The 16,897-nt window shown below is 45.3% G+C and overlaps 1 protein-coding gene across 1 annotated transcript in view; it reads left to right on the top strand.

The window, feature by feature from the left end:
* LOC122797772 (zinc finger imprinted 2-like) overlaps positions 1-16,897 on the top strand; it is a 354,512-nt gene that overhangs the window by 181,889 nt on the left and 155,726 nt on the right. The window lies entirely within an intron of this gene.

Raw genomic sequence — 16,897 nt, 5'->3', positions numbered from 1 at the left:
TTTCCTACTAGCTGTCACTTCAGCCAGATGGGTTTCAGAACTTAAGGCACTTATAGGCGTTGAGCCCTTCATCATCTTCCATGCAGACAGGGTCTCCCTGAGGACTAACCCCTCCTTTACGGCCAAGGTGGTATCTGATGTGACCCTCAACCAGGCCATGCATCTACCCACCTTCTTTCTTAACTCTCAGAACAAGGGGGAAAGAAATCACTAGACGTGCACAAACAACTTGGATACTACCTGGACCATACTAAGCCCTCCAAAAAAACAGACCAGCTTCTTGTCAGCTTTGCCCCAGGGGCAGAGGGGAAGCCCATTTCAAAGCAAACCATTTCCAGATGGATACCACACTGTATCCATTACTGCTGCAGACTACATGGGAAGTTGCTCCTAAGTCTATTCGTACCCATTCTGCTAGGGCAGCCTCCACTTCCACAGCATGCCTCAGAGGAGTTCCCACCAGGGACATCTTGGAAGCTGCCACCTGGATCTCTGTCCATACCTTTACAAAGCATGACCACCTACCTCTTTTCTCTAAGTCTAGGGCAGGGTTTGCCTCTGCAGTTCTGCAGGGCTTGCTGACCCATGCCTAGGGGTCTAACTAATCCTTCCACCCCTCTCCTCAGCTTTGGGAATCCTCCCACAGGTGATGACTGCAACAGTGAAACTCGAAGAACATAGTATAGTTGTGTACACTTACCACAAATGTAGATGTTCGAGTGTATTCACTGTTGCAGTCCTGGTTCCCTCCCTCCTTCCCCCTTGTATCCTCTTTCCCTAGGGGACATAAGCTTCCAATGGTGGCTTTTAGCCACCAGGACCATTTTACCATATTTCCTTCTGCTTCTGATGGGTTAAGGCAAGAAAAATTGATGTAATGGCGTCTGCTGCCTTGCTTTATAGCACTGACGACCTGACCTCAGACTACAGGTGACCTTGGCCAACGCAGAAAAACATTGACTCTGGTATTTGGGCTGGTTGAGGGCTACCACAGCAGTGATAACCCACAGGTGATGACTGCAACAGCGAATACACTCTAACATCAATATTTATAGTAAGTGTAGACAGTTGCACTTTTTCCCAGTGGTCTCCCTCCTCAGGCAGGAGGTTTGATATCCTTAGCTTCAGCATCCATGTCTTTTGCTAAGAACTGAAGAGGCAAACCCAAGAGCTGTAAAGATAGAGATAAGAGAGAGAGGAGCAATGAAAAATAGAGAAAAAGAGAAGCAAAAGTAGAAAACTTGAAAGAGATCCCTGGACCACGGGCCCTTCCTGTCCAGCGCTGAAGGCACCTAGAAACTCGCATATGGTAACAGTACAGGAACAGGTTCAGATCTGAGCTACATCTCCACCATGCTGTTTTTTGCTAGAGCTGGCCACTTTCTGGCTGTACTCTATCCTTCAAAAAAGGTCGACCCACCAGTCTACCAGGACACCCTGTGACTTCTTCATTCAGGTCCTTTCCAGAGTCGATGAGCCTTTCATAAGCCAATGTCAGTAGGATGATGCGGACATTTCTTAGAACATAGATTTGAATGGGGGTTGTCCCAGCACCTCCACCACTGGCAACTCTGGGTTAGGCGCCAACAACACCCTTATTGGTTTCATCTTCTTCTCTGGTCCACTCATCGGATCCAGTGCCCACAGCACCAAGTGGTATCCACAAGAGGTCCTTTGGTCAACTTCTTCTCCCTCACCCTTTCACCTCCAACACTTCCAGATCACAGAGAGTCTCAGAGCTGAGAGGCTGAGGTACAGGGGTCAGGTTTGACTCTGAGGCTTTCAGAGCTGTCTCCGCCCTTAGGTGCTTTGGCCGTAGACATCTTGACTTAAATGTCTGCTTCAGAGCTATGCTGGATTGGAGCCAAGGACATTCCTTCTTTAGGATCTTGGTACCAGGCTTTGGCTTTTGAAACGTTTGAGAGAGTTCTCTCCAGGTCATGAGAAGGGGGTCTCTCACATGCACTTGCTGTCCTAACCTTCTTTGGATCCTATTGCTCCTCCTGTTCATTCCATCAGGCAGGGACAGCCAGTCTTGGTAAGCCTTGAGGGTTCTCACTTTGAGTTCCCCCTCTGGTTCCAAGCCTTTTGTGCACTCTCCCATGGGAGAAGACCACAGGAAATGGACTTGCAAGAGGAAGCATCTAGATTGTCCTTAGGAGTCAATAAGATACTGACTTTGAGGAAGGGAAGGGCTCCCCAAGATCCCCTCTAGAAGACCATTCCTTCGGAGATGTTCTTGAATTGATGAAACATAGAAGGGATTAGTCAGCTGAAACACCCTCCCAAGAGGAGTCTGTTTCTTGAGGCTTTCAGGGCTAGCTCAACTACGTCCGGAGTGATCCCACGTGCGAAAGAGCTCTTTGATGTGGTCTCACAGTGGGCTTGGAAGGAATCTGATACACTGGAGCCGGTTCCCGGAAAACCTTGCATTTCCCAAGAATAGTCCATACTGGAGCAAGAAGTACCCCTGTAGCTGTCATTGTGGTTGAGGCAGTAAGAAGGATCTTTCTGAAGAGAGCAACTCTGTCCATTCCTGTAATAAGGGAGTTCAGGGTGCTGGACAGATTTGGAAAGCAGACTTGTGCTTCAGTGATGTTTGCTCTTCATATGCTGAGCTTACCTGGTCACAGGACTCATTTTCAAAGGGACTTAACTAAATAATTCTCCAGGCTCCTCTTGAGTAACTTACCTGACATATACAGAGAATTGTACCCTTCAGTTGATGCCTAGTGGATCCATGCAACTGCTCTCCAACGTAACAGATGGCACATCAACAGCTGCAGGCACTGGCATTGCTGTTTGTCTTCATGCCTGGATGCTTCCCTCTGATTTTGTGGACAGCGTCAAGATTCCTTCATCAATGTTCTCTTTGATGGTTTAACTTTCTTTGAACCGAGGTCAAAGATGCAAAGTGGACAGGAGGGCAAAACTCTGTTGTAGGCATACTTTTTTTTACACCCCCCCCCCCACACCCAAAGGACTATTTTTTGGAAACAGAAGGGTGGGAAAAAATGATGATTTCGGAAATTCCAGATTTTTGCCCATGAAATTCCTGGTGACAGGTGCCCCACCCTTGGGGCAGAAGGGAAAATAACTTCAGTGGACATTGTCCCAAGGTGAGAGGAGGACTGCATAATCAAGGCTTTCAAGGTCCCCCTGCTGAGAAACCCTACCATTGCTCCTGAACGGTTACCCGACTCTGCTTTCTGTGGTCAGTGGAGAGACACTTATCTCTGCATTCTCACACCTGGCTAGACATCACACAAGATTCTACATTATTGCCTTTTCTTTCTCTCCAGCAAACAAAAAAAAAAGTCCCAGAGTTCCACTCAGTCAGAGGAATTTAATGTCGGCAAACTTTTCAAAGCTACTAGAAATGTGAGTCCACAGGGTCCCACCAGATTAATGAGGACCCAGAGTCTATTCAAAATTCTTTCTGGTTCTGAAAAAGACGAGGAACATTAGGCCCATTTGGACCTCATTCTCTTCAGTCTGGTTGTGAAACAGTCATGGATGTTCTTCGTTTTTCACTGTTGACGTCATGGAAGAAGCAACAGCATCTGACGCAGAAATACTAAGACTCTTGTTATCTGCCTGCAGGTAGCCCTCAGTCAGCCCGAATGCCAGAGTGTGATGACTGCAAACAGTGAATACACTCGAGCATCTACATTTATGGTAAGTGTACACAACTGAACTTTCTGGATAGTCATGGTTCAATCCATATGGCCTCTTAGAAGGGATGACTGGATGTGCTCAATAGACCTTCAGGATTCCTATTACCCAATCAAGATAGTAAGGCAATCCAGGAGGTTACTTCATCTTTATCTGGGAGCCAGTTGCTTCCAGTTTAGAGCACTGCCCTTTGGTCTCACCAGAGCCCCCAAAGTGTTCACCAAATGCATGGCAGTGGTGGCAGTGTACCGAAGGCCGCAAAGGTTCCATGTGCTCCCCTATCTACACACCTGGCCCATCACTGCACCCATCAGAGATCTTCTTGTTCAGTATAGGGACTTCTTGCTATATTTAGCTCATTACTTGTGGATTACTGTAAACGAAAGCAAATCATCTGACACCAATACAGACAATAAAGTTCATACAGTGCCACCTGGACACAACATCACAAACTGACAAACTTCCAGACTCCTAGAGTCCTTTTGCTCCATCACCAAGCTTCTGAAGTCCTCTTTTCAAATCCCCCAGTAATGCTAGCTCTTCTTTTGCTGGGATCAGTGGTTGCATCTATTATGCTGGTTCCTCAGGCAAGATCTTACATGAGAGTATTGGAGTGGACCCTCTTTCCACTGGTCAAGTGATGCATCAAGCCTTACAATTCTCCATATGTCTCAAAACAGTACACAGGTATCACATTCTTTGGTGGTTGACTTCCAAGTAGGCAAGTGGGGTCGATCTTTCTCTTTTCCATCCTCGACCGCCTCCGTGACCATAGACGCCTCCCTTTTGGGTTGGGGGGTGCATTTCAAAGGGAAGATTGCTCAAGGTACATGGACAGTGATAGAGGCCAAGCTTCACATCAGCATCTTAAAAATAACAGTCCTAGCATTACAGGCCTTTCAGGACTCCCTCCCCAAGGGTGTGATGTCCATCCAGATGGACAACATGGCAGTGGTCTCATATAGCAGCAAGCAAGGGAGAACCATTTCACACCTGTTATGCCAGGAAGTCATGAGGGGGTGGAAGTGGGCAATGTCTTCCTAATGCTTTCTGGTGGCAACATACATCCTGGAGAGTTCAAATATCTTGGTGAACAAACTGAGCATATCTATTCTTATGTCTCAAAAGGGGTCCTGCAACCATTCTGTGGCAACTATGATTTTCAGTCGCTGAGGCAAGCCATGCTGTGATCTCTTCACTTCCCACCTGAACATCAAATGCACCAGCTGCTTTGCCCTGATACCCCAAGAGTGGCAGTCACCAAGGAGTGTGCTGTAGTTCACAGTTGGCCCCCAGGTCTCCTTTAAGCTTTTCAACCCTTTACCCTTATAGCCAAGTTTCTGCAGAAACTGTGATTCTCATTGCCCCCTTCTCACCTGGCAGGTCTTGTTCCTCTTTCTTTGGTCTTATTTTCAATACTCTTCCTGGATGCTGGACCCTCTTCCAGACCGTCTGTCTCACACATCTGGCCAGCCTGAATGAGACTTGAAAGCCCTGAAATTAACCAAATGATTCTTCTAGTTCTAATGATGGCCAGGGATGGCAGGCTTTAAGCTTCAGTTATCCACATTTTATCTTCATTACAAAAAATGAACACGAGAAAGATTCACAAAATTAAATGCAACAGGTTTGTTATGTAGGCTTTCTCTGAAGGCTTGGAGCCTTTCTCAGTCCCTTTACCATTGATTCTGGATTTTTGGCAGGATTATTTCAGGAAGGTGCTAGATGTTCTTCATCTCACATTGCTCCGCTGTCCTCGGTCGGCCCAATACCAAAGTGTTAGGCTGGCGTCGGTCATGGTCGCAGAGATCTGACGCCAATCGCCGCCGGTACTAAAAGCGCATGACCGCGCTCATATCCTCAGTTTTTTGCATTTTTCCGCAGCAGAAGGCGCTTTGCGTTTTGCTGCGTGCGTTTGAAATTTTGGAATTCTGGAGTTCAGACCCTAAAACCGATGTCAGAAAAAGTGAATAATTGTATTTCTTGTGAAACAGATACCTCATAGGGATTACCACTCTCTCTTCCTTGCTTGGGGGCTGAGGGCCTGGCGGCGTAGTGGTAGTTGCTTTTCTTTGTGCTAGGTTATTAAGCACCATTAAGCGTAAGTTAGATTGGCATCTGCTTGTCTTGTAGCGATGTAATTTACGGATGCCGTGCCGGCCGCTACACGGCGCTACCGCTAAAAAGTAAAAGTCTAAGCAAATTAAGCAGGATGAGTCGTCCCGTTCGACGCCAGTTCTAGAACCAGCCGAGGTTTCAGCTGAGTCTCAAGGGGAGCCTTTAGTTTTTGCAAGATGTGCCTCTCAGGAGTTGGGTCAGGCTGGGGGGGGCCTCTCAGGTTGCTGTCCTCCCTTCTTACATAGGTGGTTCTCCTTCTCCACTGTCTCTCCTTCTAAGGCCAGGCCCAAGGGCCTGGTTTTGTCTACCTCTCCTTCCAGTCCTAGTTCTGCAGGTTCTGTACCTAAAACACATGCTTAAAATGGCAGAAGATTTGATTACCTTGATCAGAGGTTCTATGCCCCTCCAGATAAGAGGCCAAGGGTGGAGCCAGAGGTGGAAGGATTGGAACATTCTTCAGATTACTCAGAGTCTTGCTGAAGACATTCAGGATTTTCCCCTTATTCTGATTCTGACGAGAGGATTCTACTCCTTCTGCTTCCCTCCAGAGGATTTTTTTCAGAAACCCTGCATTCCATGAGGGAGCATTTTAAATGGGAAGGTCAGGATTTCTCAGATTCCGTAAGAGGCTTAGGGAATTCTTGTTTTACCACAGCATAGGCCCTTGGCTATACCTCCTGTTTTGGATGTTGTTCAGGATGTTTTCTCTGAGGCTTCCCTTAATCCAGACTCTTTGCCTCCTGCCCCGGTTAAGCCAGACAGGTATTACAGAGTGCCAGAGGCGCATAAATATTTATATAGGAGCCCAAGGGCTGACCCAGAAACTATTAGCCAGGGACCTAAGGGTGTCAGGGCTTCTGTTGTAAAAAACCCAGTTCCTTTAGATAAGGATTCTAGAGCCTTGGACAGGTGGGGTAAAAAAGTGTATACCTCTTCCACTCTTGCAATGAGGGCTTTGAATTGTCAGTTTCATATGCTGAAGTACCAGAATTTTCTCCTTACTCAGTTAAAATCTAAGGTAGATGCTTTAGCAGAGGGCATAGAGTGTAAGGAATTACAGGATTTGGTTCATGCCTCTGATCAGGTGGGTAGGCATTCTTTGCAGTGTGGTTTTGATGCTTTGCAGGCTTCTTCCAGGGTGGCTGCCACTGGGTCAGTTATTCATAGGCACGCCTGGCGTAAGGATCAGAACTTGTCAGAGCATGTTAAAGCTCGAATTTTGGATGCTCCCCTTCAGTCTGAAGTTTTGTTTGGTTCTCCTGTGGAGTCGGTCCTGAAGAAAATGGAAGACAAAGCTAAGTCTATGCAGACCGTTAAGGATTTTTTACAGGTGCAGCCCCCTAAGTTTAGCAGAAATTGGCCTACTAAGGGATGGGCTTACCCTTCTTCTGATTTGCAGTCTCTGGGCAGATCTAGACGTGGTAGGGGCAGAGCGCAGACACAGGGTTCTTTCAGGCCTAGGACGTGGAGTTCCCCTGCACAGTCTACAAGTGAGGGCAGGGGTCAGTCCTTTCGTAAGCAGAACCAATGACCTGCATCTACAGCTGCCCGATCCTTCCTGTCTGGCAGCTCCTCTGGGAGGAAAGTTGGCTCTTTTCAGACAAAATTGGATTTTAGTCACCCAGGACAAATGGGTGTTGGACATTATGGCTACAAGTTTTATTTCCACACATTGCCTCCTTTCAAAGGCATGCCTCCTCAGCAACAGGTGGAGGCTCACAAGCAGATTTCTTTACTTCTACACATGGGGGCTATCCAGCAGGTCCCTCCGTCAGAAGTGGGCCTAGGATTTTATTCTCGTCTGTTTCTTGTACCAAACACTTGGAGGCCAGTTCTGGATTTGTCTATTCTCAACACATACCTGGACATTCCAAAATTCAAAATGTTGACTTGGCAACAACTTCTGCCTCTGCTAGGCAAAGATCACTGGATGGTAACTCTGGATCTCAAAGTGGCTTATCTTCATATTCCTATCAGGCCCAGTTGCAGGATATTCCGGACTTTACATTATCAGTTCTCTGCATTGCCCTTTGGCTTATCTACTGCACCCAGGGTGTTCACAAAGGTCCTGGCTCCGGTGATAGCCTTCTTAAGGTTAAGAGGAATACAAATGTATCCTTATTTGGACGATTGCCTGATTCTGGCTCAAGACAAAGACAAGTTACTTCACCATCTACAGTATGTTATGGCAGTGCTAAGGTGCCTAGGGTATTCTGTGAAGGAAATAAAGTCCAGTCTAGTACCCTCTCAGGACATGTGCTTTCTGGGTGTGAGACTGAATACAGCCTCTCAGATGGCATTTTTGACCCCGGACAAGCAAAGAAATCTTTCCCTTTACTTTCACCAATTGTCTCTCCTGTCCAGGCTGACTGCAAGGACAGTCCTTCAAGCCTTGGGGTTCATGGCATCTTGTATTCTGGTGCTTCCCAATGCCAAACTGCATATGAGGAAGTTACAATGGTATCTCAAAAGTGTATGGGCCTTAACGCAACACACCCGATTTGGACACTGTCATTCAGATAATACCTTGCATTCAAAAGGAATTTTTGTGGTGGGCTCAGGAATGTCACCTAAACAAGGGACTCTCTGTGACCCGACCAGAGGCGAGAGTCAGATCTAACGACAGATGCCTCAGACAAGGCTTGGGGAGCACACCTCAATGGAAAATGGGTTCAAGACACGTGGCCTGCCAGACTTCAACATTTGCATATCAACATGAAGGAGATGTTAGCAGTCCAATTTGCATTGATGGCTTTCAAGGATCTACTTCACCCAGGACAAGTGTTGATTCAAACAGACAACACAACTGTCATGTGGTACATCAACAAGCAAGGGGGAACTCATTCGTACCCTCTTTGCAGACAAGCTATGATTTTATGGGAGACTGCTCTGAGTTTGCATCTCACTCTTCAAGCAAGGTTTCTGCCAGGAGCACAGAACTCCTTGGCAGATGTTTTGATCAGACAGATGGTGGATCCCCACGAGTGGGAATTGGATCCTCAGGTGTTTCGACAGTTGACAGTGATTTGGGGGACTCCAGACATAGATCTGTTCGCTTCTCCACTAAATTTCCAGCTGCCAAAGTTTTGCACAAAGCTGTTTCATCCAAAAGCTTGGAAAGTGGATGCTCTATCATCCAGTTGGAGCAATCTTCACGTCTATGCCTTTCCTCCTCTGCCTCTCCTTCCCAAGGTGCTCTTGAAGATCAGACAGGACAAGCCTTCCATGATTCTAATAGCTCCAGATTGGCCACGTCAGCACTGGTACCCTCTGCTGAGGAGTTTAGTACGGGAGCCTCCTTGGCCTTTGCCACCAGTTCCACACCTTTTGTCCCAGGCAGGCAATCACTTACTCAATATCAAGATACAGTCCCTGCATCTGACAGCCTGGCATATTCTGTTCTAGACCCTGGAGGGTCACAGCTTCCTCAACAAGTTTTGAATGTTATTTTGGAGGCCAGACGGCCTAGTACAAGGAAGGTTTATGCTGATAAATGGAGGAGATTTTTTCTTTGGAGCAAAGCAAAAAGCTTTGATGTTTCAGTACCTAATTTGAGTGTTTCACTTCAGTATCTGACAGAATTACTAGACAAAGGTTTGTCTTTCTCCTCTGTTAAAGTTCATGCTGCAGCCATTTCTGCTCACTATGACTGTGATCCACCATTATTTTCTCATCCTTTGTTTAAGCAGTTTCTTAGAGGGGCAAAGAACATAAGACCCCCACGTAGAGCTCCTACTCCTTCCTGGGATCTCAATTTTGTGTTGGAAAACTCACTTTACCTCCTTTTGAACCTGCAGCTACATCTGAGTTGAAGTTTTTGTCTTGGAAGACTGCTTTTGTTGCTGCTAGAAGGGTATCTGAATTACAGGCTCTAATGGCAGTTGAACCCTTCCTGATTTTTCATAAGGATAGGGTATCCCTGCGTACTAACCCTACTTTTATGCCTAAGGTTGTTTCTAATGTGGCCTTGAACCAATCTATTCATTTGCCTACATTTTATGCTGATCCCCAAAATAAAGGAGAAAATTTTGCACTCTTTGGATATTCACAGGCAGTTGCGTTATTATTTGAGCAGAACTAAAGGGTTCAGACAGTCTCAACAGTTGTATATTTTTTTTGCTTTGGGTTCTCAGGGAAACCTGTTTCTAAGCAAACTATTTCTAAGTGGATTGGCCATTGTATTGCTTTTGTTATTCTCATCATGGTAAGGAGGTTCCGGGAATCAGACCTCATTCCACTAGGGCTACTGCCACTTCTACTGCTTTTTGGTGTAGCTACTAAAGATATTTTGCTACTTGGGTGTTCAGTGCACACTTTTTCTAAACATTATCATCTCCCTCTTTACTCCAAGTCTAGGGCTGGATTTGCTACTGCAGTTTTACAGGGCATGTTAGCAGCTCCCAATGCTTTCTGATTTTACCAACCTCCCTTTACCTTTGCTTTGGGATTCTACCCACAGGTTATGACTGCAGCAATGTGAGATGAAGAACATAGTACAGTTTTGTACCTACCATAAATGTAGATGTTCAAGATCCACATTGCTGCAGTCAAACCCTCCTTCCCCACTGTAGTTTGGGGTGGTTGTGTGGTTTGGGTTGTAAATACTGTTTGTACATGGGTGGTTGGATGTTTTTTCTGTTTTTTGGCTATGGCCTTTCTTTTTAGGGCCTTCTGACATCTGGGGCAAGAAAAGACTGAGGATATGATGTCGGTCATGCGCTTTAGTACCACGGCGTACTGACGTCAGATCTGAGCGACCATGACCGACGCCAGCCTAACACTTTGGTATTCGGGCCGACCGAGGACAGCGGACTACCCACATGTTATGACTGCAGCAATGTGGATCTTCGAACATCTACATTTATGGTAGGTACAAAACTGTACTTTTTTCTACAGTTAAGGTTGAGTTAGGAGCTATGTCCAGTTTTCACAAGGGAGAAAACCAGAATCCCATTGCTTCACTGAAGCTCTCCAAAGCTTTTATAAAGATGACATTTCTTCTCGGACCCCCTTTTGGTGATCCAGTTCCCCCTTTTGAACCAGCAGCATCAGCGGAACTGAAATTTCTGTCTTGGAAACAATTTCTATACTGGCCATCACATCGCCTAGGAGAATTTCTGAGTTACAAGCCTTCTCTTGTAAACCTCCCTACACAATTATTTTATAAGGATAGAGTATCTCTTTGGACCAGTACAACTTTTCTCCCAAACGTTTCCTCTGAAACTGCTGTTAAACAGGCCTGTAGCCTAATGGTTTTCTTCCCAAATGTAAAGGGAAGTATACTTTGCATTTAATTGATGTCCAATGTCAATTAAGATTCTACCTGCATCTTACTTGTCAAAGACATTAGGAAAACAGATCATCTTTTGCTTTCCTTCTCAAAAAACAAATTGGGACATGGTATTTCTAAAGTCACTTTGTACAAGTGGCTCTCTGTATCAAATTTCATAGGTTCATAGATGTGCACTAGGCTAATGACCCTGTGGCCTTTACAAGCCTAGCCATAGGATTACCCTGGCATAGTGCCACCTGACCTTAGTTCCCAGTGCCTCTGTCGAGTAGAGCCACTAGAGTTATCCCCTGAATTTTCTGTTTCCCATCCACTCCTCAAGATCTCTCTTGAAGGGGGTCAGTGAGGTGCTCTGCTTGACATGTATGGGAAGTCTGTTCCATAGCATAGGCAGTCTCTGGGTTATGAACCTGTCCCTCCAGCATATTCTGTTAATTGTGAGGTCTCTGGTGCGTGTGGTGCAGAGGGATTGGGATTTCTTTAGATATAGCATTTCTAACAGAGCTGGGTCAGACATGGCTTTGTTAGTCAAGCAGAGATTGCCTCTAAGTAGACCATATGAGACAGAGAATAATTGGAGTTTTTTGAGACTGTCCATATAGGACAAATGTTTAAGGCCTAGGATCCTCTTTGTGAGGCACTTTTGTGGCCTCTCAAGTTATTGCAGGTGTTTAGTGAGGTGCATGCCAAATGGGACATTGTACTCAATGATTGGCCTAATGAGGGAGGAGTAGAGGGAGACAATGGCCTCTTTCTTCCTAGATGCAAAACCCTTAGTAATGAGATGTGCCACATAGAAGGGCTTTCTGACCACAGTGGCAATGTGGTGGTCAAAAGAGAGGTTGCTGTCAACCTGTGTTCCCAGATCTCTTATAACGCCTTCTGTGTTCAGTGGACTACCATCATTGCAGTAATTCCTGGGAATCATGTTTTTCCACAAAGGGGATGATGACACATTTTTTGGCATTGAGCTTAAGGCTATGGTTCTGACATCAGTCGTTGGGCTCAGTGAGGCCTTTCTGTAGGATGTCAGCATCACTTGGGGAGTTAATAATAGCTTCCAACTTGCAATCGTCTGTGAACTTTGTCAGCCAGAGTCCCTTCGTATTGGCCTGGACTTCAGGGAAGTAGATACCAAGCAGGAGAAGACCCAGTACCGAACTCTGTGGGACTCCACACGTGACTAGTTGACAGTCTCACTTGGAGTCGGCTACTTTCACACCGTCTGTCCTATCTGTGAGCCAGTTTGCAACCCACCTAGTGATATAGGGGTTGATGCCAAGCTTAGTGAGTTTTTCTGTGATTCCTGAGTGGGGAATTGTATCAAATGCCTTGGCCAGGTCAAGGTAGACTGTATGAGACACCTTGCCTTCATCCACAGCTCTGGGACTAACTCAAAGAACCAAGTTGAGCAGGCATGAGCTACCCTTCATAAAACCAAACTGTGTGGGATCCAGAGTTTGGAGATTCCCTATGTCCTTGCTAATTAGGTCCATGATGATGCGTTCCATAGCTTTGCATATCAGACTCATCAGGCTTAATGGGGCAATAGTTCCCAGGGTCTGTAGTCTCTCCTCCTTTGTGGAGAGGGATGACTGTAGCATTGTGCCATTTGATAGGGACAAAGCCTGAGGTGAGGAGGTGATTGAAAAGGGCACACAGGTGAGGTGCCAGTTCACTCTGTAGTTCATGTAGAACACAACCAGGGATATTGTCAGGTCCCATAGAAGCTGTATTCTTGGCCTTGGACAGTGTTCTAACCTGTGCAGCAGTAATACTGGGTGCCTGGAAATCTACTGGTATTGTGATCCGTCCGTTGTGGGGGAGGGGTAAAGCTGGCACTGAATCTGTCTGCCAGTATACTGGCAATATCTGTTGGCTCGGTGTAGGAGGTACCATTGTGCAGTAGCTCAGAGCAAATCTGGGTATTGCTGTGGAGATTCTTTACATAACTATAGACTGCCTTCTGTCTTTACTGTCTGCTGCAATTCTGTTTTCATAGCTATCTTTAGAGGATTTGATGAGGTATTTCAACTTTTTGTTGAGGCTGATAAGGGAGTTTTTCCAGTCTTGGGAATTCACCTTATTCCACATCAGTTTCCTACTTCTGTTGTAGAGTTTGCTTATGGGAGGTGACCACCAGATTGGCTTCCTTTTTTTTGGAGGAGAGCGTCTTGGTTCTATTGGGTATGACGAGATCCATGCATTTGTGTACATGTTCGTACAGTGCATTGGTATATGATTCTGTGGTAACACAAATATTCTCCATTTGCATGAGTGCCGTGAAGTTAGCCACTTCTATTTTTCGTAACCCAAAGTTAGCTTTGGAAAAGTTTTTCATGGTGGTTATTTTTGCAGGGGTGGGTGGGGGGAGGGAGGGATGTGGATTTCCAAGGTGATTAGTTTGTGGTTGGATCTAACCAGGAAGGAGCTGACTATTTGTGTAGAGCAATGGCTGCCCATGTTAGTAATGACCAGGTCAAGGATGTTGCTACCTCTAGTGGGAGTAAGAGCGAGCTGGTCCAGGGCAGTGGAATTAATGAACTCCAAGAAACGTTAGGCAAGTGTATTGGTACAGGAGTAGTTTACCCAGTTAATGGAGGGGTAGTTGAAGTTGCCTAGTAAGAGAGTGTTAGATTGGACCTTAATATTCTCCAGGATGCTTAGAAACATGGAGTGCGAGTCTTGGGACATGGTTGGGGACCTATAGCAGGCTACGACCCTAATCACTGTCTTACCCAATGTTAGCCTCATCTGAAGTATCTCTCATGCATTATGTTGGGCTACCTGTCTGGAGGTGTGCGCATCCTTTGAGTATGGTAGCACCACTGCCATTGGTGCTTCGGTCCAGGTTCTGGGGCTGAAAGGTGTGGAATGAGTTATAGCCTAGTAGTGCAGGGGTGCTTTCTGCTGTCTTGAACCAGGTCTCTGTTACAACACAAATGTTGATGTTCTCCATTTTAAGGAGTGCTTCGAGCAAGTGCATTTTGAGATTTAGACTTCTAGCGTTGAACAGCATGACCCTCAGATTGCATTTGTTTGTAGCTGTTACAGTGGTAATTTGTTTTTTGGAACACCACCTAAAAAAGGCACTATAGGGGTGGCAAGAGCCTTGGCAAGTATCTGGAAGCCCAGGAGTGACATATGCAGTCCATCTGTGGCAAAGCATCGAGGTCTGTCAATCATGTCATCCCAGGTAGACAGGTACTGGATCCCCTTAGAATGACACCAGAAACTTAGCCAGTTGTTATCAATCATTTTCTGCTTGTACTGTGGTGTCATTCTGGGGGATGGTAGGATGCTGCTCAGGGCTAGGGTCATACCCGCTTGGGCTACATAATCGGAGATGATCTCCATGTCTCTTTTCATGTAGTCCAGGAAGGTACGTCTCCCATCATTCACACCCACATGTGCAATGACAAAGTCATATTTGTACCTGTTGTTGATGGACCTGAGTGCGTGCGTTATGTGGTGGATCCTGGCACTTGACAGGCAGCTGACTCGTTATTCAACCTAGTGAGTGGGACATCAGTGTGCCTCACTGTCGAGTCACCTATGACTAGTGTGTTGGGCATGCTGTTTTGCCTTAGGGGCTTTGATTGAGTGGCACTGTTTAGGGGAGTTGTGTGTCTTGTGATTAGTGTTCTGTTGTGGTGGTGGTCGAGTCCGTTTCTGCCTTGGAGATCTCTGCTGCTTGGGTAGATTTTTATTGAGACATACAAAGCTATGTCAAACCCAGAGCTGTTGAACATGCTCCACTTAAAGAAATCCCTCCGAGCTGCACGCTCTAGGGACCTAAACCTTGTCACCGCAATAAACAGAACATGCTGGAGGGATAGATTCCTTTCCCAGAGACTTCACATACTTTGTAATAAATTACCTATCTATATCAAGCAAAGCTCCTTATTAGCACCCTTCAAGAAAAATCTTGATGATTGGATGGGAAATAGGAAATTCATCCCGGGGATCACTTCTGTTGCTCTGCTCGACAGGGGCACAGGAAAATAATTTTCTTGGGTGGCGAAAGCTAGGGTACCTTTTAGGCTAGGCTTATACAGGCCCTAGGGCCAATAGCCTAGTACCTGCCTATGAACCTATGAGAGTCTCCGCGAAGGCGGGTGTGTGGTGTGTGTTTTTATGTGAAGGCAGTGCTGTTGTGTGTTCTGGAAGGCTGTGTGTTCCCTGTGGTGTGAGTTAAAGGGAAGGTCTCTACAATTTAACCCAGAGCTCATTCAACCAGAGTGATGGCAGCCTCCACTGTTTACTTTGCTAGAATATCAGTAGATGAGATTTGTGTTGCAGTTATTTGGTTTGTTGTTCATACTTTGTTTCTCAGTATAAGCTGGACATGCAGTCTCTTGTATCCTTTGGCTCTACTGTTCTTCAGAATATTCTTCCATAGGACCATCCTGAATTGTTAGTAACTGGGGAATCTGTCCCATACATTGAGTTGGACAGAAATTACATTAGATACAAAAGTTATGCATTTGCCCATAATGCTAGATTTGTGTCTTTTTTTTCCCATCCAGTTCAGCCTTCCATCCCTCAGTCCCCCTGACCTAAATTGTCATTTTACTGGCTCTCGATTTAATGATTAGAACCTATCCAGTTCCTTGTTATATATTCAGCCTTGCGTTGACCCTTCACCATTCTCACCATTTGTATGTTGTCCTGTTTTTTTGTCTTTTTGGACAAAGTATTTGGTAAAAATGGGCAAACTCGATCTGAGGTATTATAGGGACAAGAGGGAATTATGGGTAGGTGAGAGGAACCTGATTCCTGGATCCAAATGTTTGAAAAAGATGCCAAGGTTTGAGCCGATCAGATCCGATTGAGCCAGACAGAAGAAGACACGGATCTAGTGTTATGCTATAAGTAACTTTATTCTGTTGTGATAATAAGCACTCACTGTTCCATCTTATATCCATTGTGGTGTTATATCTATGCACAATTTCCACTGCAAGATGAGTTCCCGGTCTCCTTCAGTGTCTGTAGCAGTGAGCAGAAAACCCTAGCAGTGAGCAGAAAACCCTTCCCTTTTCCCTGGGATATGTTTACCAGCAAAAAAAAAAAAAGTTTCTCATTCCCTTCCCCATCCTCCAGTTGACTCTTCAGGGACTGGGTTTTGTGATTGAACTCTGGTTTCGTGGGTCACAAGGTTCTTTTTGTGTATGTTATATTTCTATGCATCTGTGCAAAATTTGTAAATATACTTTTGACTTTTTAATAATCAACTGTAATTGTACTTTATGCCTGTGGTTAGGGACATGGCTTTTTAAAAAAGGGTACTATTTTTTGCCATGTTTTAGTACCTGAAATAGTGTATGTTTTACACTTTTTGCTCCACTGTTAAGTTTCCATTTTCTTTACATTTGCGAGATTTTACATCACTGCATGAGCTTTTTGGGTGTATCTGGTTACTCCAGTAACTGACTGCTTAAACTCTGGACACATATGAAGAAAATGGTCACCCATTTGCTGATGTGTCTTTGTCACTATTACCATTTTTGTTCCGTTTACAAGTGTACAGAGTACTTGGCAATGCATTTTTTTCCCTTTAGCACAGTTTGCATTTGGGTGCAGTATGAGTGTGGGTTGGTGGCAAGGTGTAAATGTTTTTATGACTTAGTTGCTTTTTACTTCTTATGATGCTAAGAAAGTAAAAAAATGAAAGTATGTATTATGCGTTATCCTATTGATGGTTGTAACCGTAGTATATTTAGTAATTTATAGAGAATGTGCGTTACAGTTGTTACATTATTAATTTGTGCCTGTTTAGTTGATCCAAGTCATTAAAGATGTTAGCAGTTAACT

The sequence above is a fragment of the Protopterus annectens genome, chromosome 3.part1 (genome assembly GCF_019279795.1).
Source record: "Protopterus annectens isolate FY-2018-M chromosome 3.part1, PAN1.0, whole genome shotgun sequence".
Taxonomy (NCBI): Eukaryota; Metazoa; Chordata; order Ceratodontiformes; family Protopteridae; genus Protopterus; species Protopterus annectens.
Note: the sequence above shows the minus strand (reverse complement) of the source record. Positions and strands in the feature narration are given on the sequence as shown.